The sequence below is a fragment of the Mus pahari genome, chromosome 3, assembly GCF_900095145.1.
Source record: "Mus pahari chromosome 3, PAHARI_EIJ_v1.1, whole genome shotgun sequence".
Lineage (NCBI taxonomy): Eukaryota > Metazoa > Chordata > Mammalia > Rodentia > Muridae > Mus > Mus pahari.
In genome coordinates, this window is record NC_034592.1 from 63,498,573 (window position 1) to 63,508,753 (window position 10,181).

The following is a 10,181-nucleotide window of genomic DNA, read 5'->3' on the forward strand; positions in this document are numbered from 1 at the left end:
GAGTGGGTGGGTAGGTGAGCGGGGGCAGGGGAGGGTATAGAGGACTTTGGGGATAGTATTTAAAATGCAAATGAAATAAATACCTAATAAAAATTGGAAAAAAAAAAAAGAAAAGAAAAGCAAAGAAACCCATTTCTCCCGCTCATGAGCGTGAAGAAGCTGGAACCCGCACTACCTACGGAGCAGTGAGACTGAGCGTTCTGCGGTGAGTCTCAGGAAAACCAAAGCAAAACCTATCAGTGCCCATTAAATGATAGGTAATGAAAATGGATGGGGTGGTGGCCGTCATCAGGAACTGAGAAGGCAACTGGGGGCCACAGATGGGAGAAGTAACTATAGGTTGCTGTGCTATAAGCCGAAGTAATGAAGCTGGCTCCATCACCTGTCTATTGCATTTTCAGCATCAAAATGAGAACAAACATCCCTTTGGTATATTCATCAAGATCATGAGGCCCACAAACCTGTAGGAATTTTTTTTAAAGACCATTACTTTCCCTAAATATAGCAAAAAGTAATTTGCAACTGTATGGGCTAAGCAATTGCATGGGAACAGGTGGCCATGGAGGGACCCAGACAGAGAGGTAGCACATGCTGCCTTCCGCTATGGATAGACAGGGTCTCCAGGACAGTGATCAAGGGTTGGGCCATACTCTAGACACTAGATGGTTCCTAGGTAGAACTAGAATCAGACGTTTGTTCAGCCATCCCAATACTTCTGAAGAGGCTGAACCTGAGGCTCTGTCTTTAAACAGTTTAGCTATAGAGACAGGCTGAGACTAGGGAGAGCCCGGGGCTACCCTATTAATTGGGGGGTATTGTTCAAGAATTATAGGGGGCTTTCTCTTACCCATGCTGTTCTTAAGGCAATTGTACCTTTAAAACCAATCACAAATTTTTGGTAATGTTCCTAAAACCATTTGGTGAGAACAAATTACCTACAAATTCAGTATGTCAATTGTTATCAAATAAAATTAGAAGCCAGGGGTTCAGTGTATATGTGTGTGTGTGTGTGTGAATGTGTGTGCACATGTGTATATGTGTGTGTGAATGTGTGTGCGCATGTGTGTGTGTGTGTGTGTGTGTGTGTGTGTGTGTGTGTGTATTACACACACTAAACATTTCTGGAGTTCTACTGTGGTTCAGATAATGTTCCTGTCTGCATGGAGAAATGAGTCAAAGATGAGAGAGAACATGATTTTAAAGTTGAAACGTGAGATGGTACAACGTATTTAATTGGAATCGTAATCTGGAGGGTGAAAGTCACCATTAAGCATCAATAAGAAGATATGGGAAAGAAAGGCAGACAGAAAGCAGTCTCTTTTGCATGGCCCGTCCAACCCTGGGCTCTGTGCTCCCTCTCTGCTCTTCTCATCCTGCTGGTTTCCAGGAGCCCCCTCTCAGTGCATGACAGCAGTGTGGCCCTGCATGGCTATTGGCTTTGTCATTCCGGTGACGACATCGGAAGCACTGCTGAGGTCTTGGAGACTTACTCTAGCTACAACACACAGAGCAGTGAGCCCAGTACCCCCCTCCACCAGCAGGTGAAGCGGATCACTTAGGATTTTCCCACATACAGAAGAACAACTCAGGACTCTGAGAAAGACCATCCCTGTCCACCCCTATGTTCTCAAGTTCTGGAGTCAGGCGTCAAGCCTCGGGAGAGGGTAATGGGACCATGCAACACCATGGCACAGCATGAGTCTATAACCAGAATCCAGGAGGCAGCTACCCGTGCAAGTGTCTCCAGAAAGTGTCCCTGACTTTTCTCTTCTTAATTCTGTCTGCTCTTAATATACACGCCCCCCCCCTTTTACTGAGTAACTTTTGGAAAGCCATATAAAACTCAGGATTTTCTGCCCTCTTTCCAAATCATAGCTGTTCAAACAACACGTAGACAAACACTCTAAAAATACTTAAGGGATGACTAGTTAGCAGGGGCGGTCATCTTTTGCACCTGTCTTCCCTTTACTACAACAAAGAGGACTTTCGTTACTAAACCCTGTGGTTTAAGACCTTCTGGAAGTTTGGCTAGGCATCAGCCTTTCAACTGTGACATTATCAAATTACTGTAGTACACAAAGAATCACCGGTCCCTTTCGTCCCCTCCTTTCTCAGGAGCAGACTTAGGGGGAAAATGTGTGACAAAAGAGTCTCATTACATTTCAAATATTCATGAAATGACACATTTAAAAGTGGTGGTTGGGCTGGTGAGATGGCTCAGTGGGTAAGAGCACCTGACTGCTCTTCCGAAGGTCCGGAGTTCAAATCCCAGCAACCACATGGTGGCTCATAACCATCCGTAACAAGATCTGACGCCCTCTTCNAAAAAAAAAAAAAAGTGTTGGTTGCATTATTGAAGAGCAATGTCCCTCTAAAGTTACTTAAAAAAAAAAAAAGAGAGAGAGACATGAAAGTCCAAGGAGGGTTTCTTGGGAACACATGTGTCCGTGGGGGGAAGACACAAGAGGGGGTGATGGGTAAAAATGGCTAAAGTTCATTATGTATGTGGACGAAAGTGTCAAGAAGCAAATCGCCTCCTTTAGATGGCCTGGTCTCTCCCTCAGTTCTGTATGGGTAGGGGCTCTGAGATCCATCAGGCACAAGCCCACAGACAAAGATGGCTTGGCATAAGGAGAAAAATAGTCTTGATCTATTTTGAAGAAACATTTTTGTAAAGATGACTAGCCTGCATTTTCTGGTAGTTTTTCTAGAATTCCATACAGAATATTCTGAAACTAATTTTTTTAGGTGTTAGGATTCTTAGAGATTAAAGTTTTTTATTTTTTTAAACAAGATAAAATATAGTAAGATAAAGCAAAAACACTGGAGTTGACAAGACCAACACACAGAAGGAAAGGGGACCAAGAGAAGGCACAAGAACCAGAAACCCACTCATCCACACTCAGGAATCCCATTAAAAACACCAGACTAGAGCTGTAACACACACGCGGAAGACTGGGTGCAGACCCATGCTTGCTGCCTCTCCCTGAGTTCACCTGAGCTGTGATCATGTTGATTTAGAAGGCCTTGTTTTCTGGCTGCCCTGCATCCCCTCTGCCTCTTACACTCTTCCCACCCCCTCTTCCGCAGGGCTCCCTGAGTCCTGAAGGGAGGGATTTAATGGAGACCCCCCTTTTAGGGCTGAGAGTTCCAATGATTCTCACTCTCTCCGTAACGCATGGCTCTGGCTCTCTGTATTTGGTGCATCTGCTACTGGGGAGAACTTCTCTGATGATCGGTGAACAAAAGGTACTGATCTAAGTATGTGTGTGCATTCATACATATACTGTATGCGATATATATGTACACATACATAAAAATGCATATGTGATATATGATATATAATTATATATATCACATATATGTATATCAGGATGTCATTAATTGCTCTCTCCTTCCTCTTTCTCTCCTTCCCCCATTTTATTGATTGATTGATTGATTGATTGATTGAACAGGGACTCACTCTGTAGTGCAGGCTAGTCTGGAACTCACTGTGCAACTGAGATTAGCTTTGAACTCATGGCAAAGCCCTGAACTCAGCCTCAGGTGCTGCATTGTAGGTGTGAGTCACAATGTCCAGCTCAACAGGCCATTTTTAAGCTGCTCTGGATAGAAAGAATAATTTCTAAGGTTCACTTTCAGGCAGATTTATTGCTCTTTTTATTTCCCCCACTGGGAGATGTTATATCGTTAGCCATGTGCCTCTCACTGACATGAACTGTCTAATCTGACAGCAGATACTTGTATGTAGCAAATATTGTCACTACATATATAAAACGTTATCTTTTCCTGGCTGCCCACATGCCTGGTGATTTCCCACGTTACAAAGAGATCAGGAAAGATGACTCACAGTTGTACATATGCTGCTGTGTAATTCAAAATGCCGTTGTCAGTGAGCTTTTATAGGGTTCAGTTTAAACAAAAAGATGGTTGACTTATTTCCGAGAAGATACAGGGGCCACTTACACTCACAGCCAGCGCTATCTGGATAGCGATGATGTTATGCGAATGTTAGATAGCCAAACTAAAGAACTGAGTTCTCTGGCACAGGATTCACAATTCAGGGTAAACGTGTGCATACAGAGCGGTCTGACTAGTTGATTCCATGAGGGCATTAAGGAGTTGTGCTCCAGAGAGAACTTCCATTTTCCTCTCCCCTGTTCTTAAACACCTAAGTGTTGAGATGCGAAAGAAAGTGTTTTTCCAACCAGGATACAAAGAACATTCTAGAGAGGTTTTCACTTTACTCACAGTGTTCCTATAATTAAAATAATCTCTGGTCAAATTATAACCACCGAATTGAAGAGGTCTGTGCTCATCTGCAAAGGCACCGTAACAATACTTCCTATCACATTGCTCCGGTAGGCTTTTGAAAGAAATGAGAAAAATTAAAGAATCTGTAAAGGAGATGAAACTTATTTGGGATCAGTGAATAAACTAATGAGAATTTACTTCTATTGCAAAATTTAATAGCTCCACATGAGAAATAAAATAGTGGGAAAGAAGATTAATATTTTCTTATCCCCAGAGAAGTCACTTTCTTCAAAGTATTAAGTTATATTTTTCTCAATAAAATATATTAACATTTTAAAAATACACAGTTGAGAGTGAACTGTATGACACAAATAAAATACCTATGACATTGTTACAGTTCGCTGTTCAGAGTAATGACAACAGGAATTGTTCTCATCAAGAGAATGTGAAATAAACAGACTGTCTCCTGCCCTGTCTAGTATTTGGTCTCCTTGGGGTAAAATAAAACAAAACTATATATATAAATTTCAGGAACTCAGACTAAAGAAACTTTACATTTGAGGGCAGCTTATGAGAGTGATTGTTCTGTAACATATTTAAAGAGAGCTATCCTAATGTTTGGAAGACAGGCTAGATAGAAGATGATCTTGAAAATTGGTTTTTATTCTCCCTCCCTCCCTTTCTGTCCCTCTACCTTGCCCCCTCTGTGTGTGTGTGTGTTTGTGTGTGTGTGTGTGTGTGTGTGTGTGTGTGTGTAGAAGATCATCAAGTACCCTGCTCTGCCCTGATACCTCCCTTATTTCCTCAAGACAGTAAAGGTTTCTTTACTGAATCAGTTGCGCAGGCATCACTAGTTTGGCTGACCACTGAACTCCCAAGATCCACCTGTTTTCAGGCCCCCACACTGGGGTCACAGGCACACACACAGCTATTCCTGCTCCTTTAGGTGGGTGCAGGAAGTCAGAAATCACTCAGGGCCTTGTGCTTGCATCTTGCTGAGCCATTCACCAGGCCCAAAGATGGTTGGGCTTTTCTTTCAAAAATCAACCCTTGAAAGCAGCTCCCAAATATACCTATTAATTTCCATAACAGACAATTCAACACCCCAAAATAAGTCTGAGGAATATTATTTAAAAATAGAATTCCTTATTATTTTTAAGGAGGTTAAACTTGTATGCATGTCACCTGATTCTATGCAACGACACTGGCAGAGGTGGTTTAAGTAGGACTGGTGCAAGATCTCCAAATTCCTAAAAGTGGAGACGTTTGCTGCTTTCTGTATACGGGTTAAGGAAACATTGCAAGAGCTTTCTGAGAGACCAGGGAGGCAATCACTCCTGATTTAAAAATCAATACACCTATGGATCAACAGAGTACATTAAATGACATCCTTTCAAAAAAAAAAAAAAAAGTTCTGCCTAAACTAGTTAGAACACTGCTCAAAACTCAATGTATACAGCACAGCGCTGGGAGAAATCTGATTGGTAATGCAAAGTGAGAGGAGAGAAGACAAAGAGAGAACTCCTCTAGGCAGGAACAAATACAAGGACTGAACCACAGGCCTGTTTGATAGATTCTTCATTCTAAATTCAGAAGCATTTCCCTCTGTGTGCAACAGTAACTTGCTGCTTGCCCTCACACTAAGAACTCGGCAACAGAGATGTGGCAAGGCTCTCCGCGCACAGCAACAGATCTGGAGTTGAAGTTCAGTCCTTAGAGCAGGCTCTTGTGTAGTGGTAAAATCTCCACGACTATCCACGTCACTGCGTGGCTCTGGCTAGTCTAGAACTTGCTTTGTAGACCAAGCTGGCTTTCAACTCAAGAGATAAGCAATGCGGCCTTTGCCTCCTAAGTGCAATGCTGGGACCAAAGCCATGCACCACCACACTTGGTATGCCTCTCTGTCTAATTCTGCTGTGAGTCCTAGCATTCCCCCCCCCTCCCATAAACAGAATCCTAACTGAAAATTCAATACAACAACACAACAAACAGGGGATTCTAGTTGAAGCAGGTAGACTGGACTCGGTGCAAACCAGTATGATTTTTAACTTGAAAAAGAAAAGAAAAATATTTTGAAAATTTAGTGACCTGTGCAAACCTTCTCCACTAAGAAAAAATATACTACTGTAGCAAGATTGAACTGACAAAAACTAAGACGCCAGTTAAATTTTATTTATTTTTTATTCAATCCTTCCTCTTGGTGGATCTTAGATTAACAACAAAGCCAAAATGGTAATAAGATAACACGCTGAGCACTGCATGCACTCCAGAGGGCAGGAAGCGGAGGGGATGCGACAAAGATGGGGCATGATCATCAACACCATCTTCCCTGTGACCTTCTCCAACAAGGACCTACACTTGCTAAAGTCTCAAGAACTTCTCAAAACTGTGTCACCAGTTGAGGACCAAGCGTTCATCACAGAAGCCTGGGTCCGACATCTCATCTTCAATCTCTTCCGGTGGGTCATTGGAAACCACTGGTCCTGGAGCACCCTGGGCCTTTACTTTAATCTTGCCTGCTCCTTTCTCTGATGGAGAACAAAGGAGGCGCACTCTCAGAACCGACTCTCCTGTAGCTCCTTGCAGCCTCACCTTGTCAAATGGAATGACTTAGGATTCCAATTGCCAAATAATCCCTGAGTGGTTTTATGGACATGGGCTATCAAAACTCTTTTCTATTGTGTTTTCCTGTTCCCATTATCCCTTTGTGTGGTGAGTATGTATGCACTCACCACCTCGCCTCAATAGAAAACACCTCTGGTTCAAGTTTGTTTTTCCATTTGTGTTATAAAAATATACAATGGTTGTAAAGGAAAATAAAGAGTCGTGATAAAAATGTCCCACTTTGCTTGCAGCAGTGATAATTGCTTTATTGAATAAAGCTTTGTTAATTGTATAGCTTGACATTCAAAATTTGTTCATTTGACTTGAAATTATTTTACATGAATGCAAAGAGGCAAGTAGTTCAATCCAAAAGTAGTTTTAAATAGAACCATCTTCGTTTTCTTAAGTTTGTAAGAGAATATGGTTATTTCCAGGAAAAGAAAAATTATTATCCAAACTCCCTTCAGAAACACACGAAGCCTTCTTTCTAAACAGAGCCCACACAAAATAGGGAAGAATGGCCCCAGTGAACAAAGTCTCCACAGTACCAATACGTCCAGTTAGCTCACACAGACAGGGCATCAGCATTTTCTAATAAAAACAAAACAAACAAACAAGCAAACAAACCAAAAAAACAGAGACGGGGTTGGAAGGTGGCTTGGTGACTAATGAGTTTAGACACCTAACCCTCTTGTAAAATAACGATGCATGGTGTAATGTCCCAGTAACCACGGCACTGAATAGGCGCCGACAAGCAGATCTGACGAGCTTGCTAGCTAGCTGGCTCATTGATAAGCAGCAGGTTCAGTTTGAGACCCTGTTTCAAAGACACCCGATGTCTGTGTCTGGCTTCCACATGGAATGTGCTGCACCCCCTGCAGATTACTACACAGAGACAACAATTAAAGAAAGAAAGAAAGCACTACATGGACAACGTGCTAAGCTGTCAGGAAACACAGCAAGTATGTCTCAATAACAAAAGACTTATTTCAGTTGGGGCAAAGTGGCACATGCCTATGATCTCAACACTTGGGTGGTAGAGGAATGGTGATTGTCATGAGTTCACGGTTATCTTGGGCTACACAGCTAGTAAAATAAAGCAAACCAAAACAAAAACTTATCATTTTGAGCAAAAGGGTATTTAGAATGAGTCCATGCGGTAGAAAGATTTTCAGAAATGGTCCTAAGTTATTTTTTTCATTTTCTGAAATTAGTTCTTTCAGGATGCTTGGTCCTTCGGTCCTCATGATATTTGTCTGAAAATTTTATGGACCATTATGCCTCTCCCATCACATCTAACATGTTTACTAAAATTGGTCAAATACCTGTGCCTGGTCATACAACTCATTTCATTTAAAACATTTTGTATAATTGTTAGGGAATCACCAAGTCCCTCCCAAACCACAAAACCATCCACAATCTCAATGACTGGCAGTTATCAAAATACTTGAGTTTGACCAGCCCTCCTAAAGCTAGGGTTAAAAGCTGTCCTCTGGGAATCAATCATGTTCTCAGCAGAGAAGAATATTTCAGAGATGTGAAAGCTGAAATGGAGACTATAATCTTTTGTGATTACCCTTGAGGCTGAAGTGAACGCAAAAAGGAAAGTCTATGAATTGCTGATAATTTCCTGTGATGACCCACTCCCAGGAAATTCTGATATTGCTCTTGCACCGTAACAAAAGGACTATTCTCCAGACGTGTAGCTTCGAAGAACTCCACATCTGGGGGTCACGAGAGCTACTCATCCATTATGGGGGCCAGGCCTGGGAGACGGCTGCTCTCTCCGAAGACAATGGAGCGGCTGATTGCACCAGGACTCATCAGCTGTGTGGCACATACTGTCTTTCTAAAAAGTTTCATTTTTGAAATAACTGATTAAAAAAAATACATATCAGTTTTAACTTACAAAAGTCCAAAGACGGATGCATTTTTCTGCTGCTCCTACGAGCTATGACTAGTACATATCTCGCTAACAAATTTTTATTTGAGCTGGTATTTTTATTCTGAGGAAAATAAATTGTTATGTACATGTACTTACCCTAAAAGTCTGTATCATACTTAAGATGGAACCTAGTGAGTTGTAATTACTCAGAGTTTGGGTGAAGTGATTTACATTCAGGAAAGAATGTATCTGGGGAAGGGAAGCAGGAGAGGGAGGGGTGTTAGGAAAAAGCAGAGGGCTGAGGGAGTTCTTGGAATAAAAGTTCATTATCAGTATGTGAAGGATCACCTGGTATGTTGACTGTTTCGGGACTCAGTTAAGTCACTTCTTAAGTGGCCATTGGCCTAGTTGTGGTTTGACTAACGAACAATGTGAACCAAAGGTTCCAAAATCACTTTTAAATTATAACTGCAAACACCATCATCTTAGGGATCAATGGCAAAGTCTCACGGGTAAACAGTTCTCAGCTTTCCAAGTAAGTGTGAATAAAGACAGAGTACAATCAAATTCATTGTATTTTTTTTCCTCCCTAACCTCCGCTGAATAGATCCTCTCCCCAGATTTCCTGAATTCATTCCTGATCATCTTTAGTGCTTGAAGGAAGCCAGACGATTCTGGTCTGTAAGTCTGCTCTGCCTTTATCTCATTCAACTGAACATACCATGAAACCAGAGCATACATGTCATAAACTCATGTTCCTGACCACATGCATACAATTGGTATCTATGATAATTAGGGTTTCTCTGATGCACAAAGTCAGCGCCAATGGTGAACGTTATTTATTCACAGCAGTTAAAGGGATCAAAGGGATTGAAATATTAATATAAATTTTGATTATTCGTAAGAATACTGCCTTGCCATGTTGAGTCACTTTGTAAGGATCTAATACGTAAAAGTATTTTAAATTATTCAAAATATTATTGGGAGAATTTTGCTCTCCATCAAAAGAAAAACCAAATATAATGAATTCTAGGAATTTCCTAAATACTCAGCCATACTCAGTTCTCTATGAATATAATCAACAAAATTTTTCATTATATAATGATTTGGGTAGGAAGGTACTACTGTGCCTAGTTTTTTTTTTTTTTTCCTTTTTTTTTTAAAAAATGTATGTGAATTTTTTTAATTAGATGTTTTCTTCTTCAAAGTGATTTCCAGAGTGGTTGTACCAGCTTGCACTTCCACCAGCAATGGAGGAGTGTTCCTCTTTCTCCACATCCTCACCAGCATCTGCTGTCACCTGAATTTTTTATCTTAGCCATTCTGTCTGGTGTGAGGTGGAATCTTAGGGTTGTTTTGATTTGCATTTCCCTGATGATTAAGGATGTTGAACATTTTTTCAGGTACTTCTCAGCCATTATGTGTTTCTCAGTTGAGA

The 10,181-nt window shown here is 41.2% G+C and overlaps 1 protein-coding gene across 9 annotated transcripts in view; it reads right to left on the reverse strand.

Moving 5' to 3' along the window:
- Znf385b (zinc finger protein 385B) overlaps positions 1–10,181 on the reverse strand; it is a 306,268-nt gene that overhangs the window by 71,300 nt on the left and 224,787 nt on the right. The window lies entirely within an intron of this gene.